This window comes from Cynara cardunculus (genome assembly GCF_001531365.2).
Source record: "Cynara cardunculus var. scolymus isolate 2C chromosome LG 14, CcrdV1, whole genome shotgun sequence".
Lineage (NCBI taxonomy): Eukaryota > Viridiplantae > Streptophyta > Magnoliopsida > Asterales > Asteraceae > Cynara > Cynara cardunculus.
Genome location: NC_037541.1, coordinates 12,041,448 through 12,044,811, shown reverse-complemented (window position 1 = coordinate 12,044,811; position 3,364 = coordinate 12,041,448). Strand labels below are relative to the sequence as shown.

At 34.2% G+C, this 3,364-nt stretch overlaps 1 long non-coding RNA gene across 1 annotated transcript; it reads left to right on the top strand.

Moving 5' to 3' along the window:
- Nucleotides 1-1,229: 1,229 nt before the first annotated feature.
- Nucleotides 1,230-2,580, top strand: LOC112527027. The gene is made up of 3 exons (XR_003070673.1): nucleotides 1,230-1,276; nucleotides 1,857-1,922; nucleotides 2,286-2,580. It is a non-coding gene; the product is annotated as an uncharacterized LOC112527027 (long non-coding RNA).
- The last annotated feature ends 784 nt before the right edge of the window (nucleotides 2,581-3,364 follow it).

Below are 3,364 nucleotides of genomic sequence, written 5' to 3'. Positions count from 1 at the left end.
TGTCATACAATTTTTTTCATCGATAGTCTGTAATTGGAACCATAACTCTTATTTATTCAAATTGTATTAATATGTAAAGACCAAGTGTAACATATATCATCGTTAAATCTTATCTTATAAAACCAGTTGAACTTCAAAATCGTTAAAATTCATGGCTCCCGCCGCATTGCGTGTGTACACAACTAGTATTATATATAATGATTATTTAAAATCATTGATTAAGGTAGGTTTTTTTTCTCTCTAAAATTTGTTTTAACAAATACAAAATTTATAGTATATATATACTAATCAATTTTAAATTCTTTCAATTAACATATTATATTATTTAAATTTTCTTTACTATCTTGTTTTAGAAATTTATTTTATTAGAAATTTATTTGAATTATATTATAAAATATTATAAATTGACTATTTTTTCAAGACATTATTTTGGTAATTTTACATGCTTATAAGCTAGTTTTTGTCAAACATAATTTGTTCATCAGCTAACTTATTAACCATCAACTAGTTTGCTAAACATAACCAAACTAAATAAAATCCCAAATCAAACCTCTAAATAAACTGCTATTGGTCGGTTTTCATAGAACTAGATTGTCTTTCTCATTTTCCTTGATTCTTTAAAACATACAAATTCATAAAATAAACTTGAAAGATCTAAAATACAAATGTATTACGTTATATTACACACATGCTGTAGCATAGTGCCTATCCCTACCCTCTAAAATAAAAAAAATTGTACAATCTTATGTCAATATTAGGGGTGCTCAAAAACCCGATGAACCCGATCAATCCAACCCGATTTAAAAAAAAAAAAACTAACCCAAGGTAACCCGAAGGTTGATTGATTAAAAAGTTAAGTAACCTGACTCTATTGGATTGAAATTGGTTTAGGCCCAATGAAAACCGACCCAACCCGATGACCCGATGGGAAACAACAAAACACACGGGAACCGGGACCTCTTGTTTAACCTAGATGCTCTGCTCCTTCCTAAACTCAAATCAAACACAAACACAATACACTGAATCCCTAATACAGTCGAGTAGCAGCGGCCAGCGGATCGATTGACAGCCTTCGGCGCCTCGGCGGTTCGGCCAGCAAGCGAGACTGCGAGAGGCCGAGAGCAACACACTCGAGTAGCAGCGGCCAAGAAGCGAGTTGTGTGTGTGAGTTGCGATACATCGACACAGCCTTGCGAGTTGCGACATAGCCTTCGAGTTTGAAACATCGATTTACATCCTTGAGTGGTTGAGCCATCCTTCGATTTACACAGATAAGGTAACACAACGAATGGGGAACCCTCTTGTTTAACCTAGATGCTCTGCTGTCTGCTCCTTGCCTCCTTTTGTACTTTGGACTRGATAGCTGATTTTATAAAGGAAGGATTTTGAGAAGTTTGATTGCACATGTTTTCTGTGTATTCAGAGTTTATACTACGTTCTTCATTCCATTTTTTGTTTTCCAGACGATTTAGAGTTTATGCGGGCATTCTTTTAAAAAGTTATGGGAGATGGACTAGTTCTGGTGAACATGCATTGTTTTAAATGGGGTTGGTTTCAGATTTTTAGGTTAAATTTAGTTTGGGAACGAGATCCTTATAATTAACATTTARTATGGTGTTACATGTTAATAGTTATTCGTCTTTTCTGGTGGTCATATATAAGCTTCCTTGTAGATTCTGTTTTCAAAAGCCAGAATGGTGATTTTACTGTTTAATTCGAAAGCCTCTTTGGAATGTTGTTCCGGAAGTAACCACAAAACAAAATTTAGTTYAGAAATTGTCACATTTTATTACATAATTCTGTGTTATGTTTGGGTTCAGGGATAGTTATTAAATCTTGTTGTCACATTGTTACAGGCGTTTGAGGATCTTTTAAGAACATTCAGTTCATAAATTGTTGGATATTTTCATATTTATGTATTTGTAAGTAATGTTTACTTTGATTTATATATGTATACTTCCTCTGACTCACAAGAAATGCAAAGTTTAGCCCTCCAAGCATGTGAAAAGTTATTAACTACTAGTCAAAAGCCCTTGATTCCCAGAGATAGAACTCCTATGATCAAACAAAAAGTAAAATTTTGTGAAAAAAATTGAACATAACTACTCTTGTAATGATTGATATGGGGAAATGGCCAACTTTGCTTAAAGGTTCCCAAGAAAGCGAACATTGCATTTCTTGTTGAAGACCCCCTAAAAGGAAACATGATCTTGAGGGTGAAGGGAATGCTTTAAATATTTTGACTAGAGATGGAAACTTACCTTCTGCTACTGTGTTGTGACAAGGATGCTGAGCCCAAGCAGCTTTCTTCACAACTGTCCCAGCCATCAAGTTGGTTTTACTTCAGCCTTTTGTTCCAACCGAAGTTCTCTACTTCGGTTTGGAGCATACAGGAACTTCAACAGCGTCTCTTTCCCTTCATGTTCGATGACTAACCAACAAAATGTTCGGAGCATGACTTGTTGCGCATCAACGGAAAACGATGTTTCACACAGATTAGAGAACATTTTTGTGTGTAGAGTAATGAAGCTAGGATTTCTAACCTTACAAACATCCATTCCCTGTTTAATCTTCAAAAACTGTGGAAACTTGGATGCTTATAATTACTAATTATATTTACTATTCGCAGTTAGTAATTTGTTTTGTACCCTTCCATGTAGGGGTGATCAAAAACCCGATCAACCCGAACGGGTTAGGTTGGGTTGGGTTGAAATTTTTTAAACCGTCAACATTGGGTTGGGTTGTTAAAACGACTCCAAACCGATCAACCCGGGCCGTGAACACCCCTAGTCAATATATTGACATCTAGATTCTTTAAAAACAGATTTTTTTAAAATAGAAAAAATATGAGAAAAAGATGAAATTCTCTAAAAATTACTTTTTAACGAAAAAAATATATTTTATAAAATATTTTATATTTTTTTAATAATATAATTTATATTGTAATTTTATAATATTTTTAAAGAAGCCCTAAATACAAACCTTGAAATAATCCGATTTTAACAAAAGAAATAATACATACATAGTCAACCATCATTTATATCAAATTTCAACCAACTGAAAAACCTTGGTGCCAATGTGGGGGTAAAAGCGTCATATAAATTATTTATTGAGGGCAAAAATATCCTTTAAGTTATTCTCTCGTGGCATGTGTCGCTTCAATAAAGCCATGATCCCTTGTACATACTAGGCATGAAAATGGGACGAGGACTTCAATCTCCATTGCTTATCTCTATTCCCGTTCCGTTCTCATCCTCACTGGGGATTATAATCATATCCCCATCTCCATCCCTAACGGGGAACGGGGATCCCCAACGGGAAAACGGAGATTTTTTTTTTCCGTTTATATAAGTTATTTTGAATT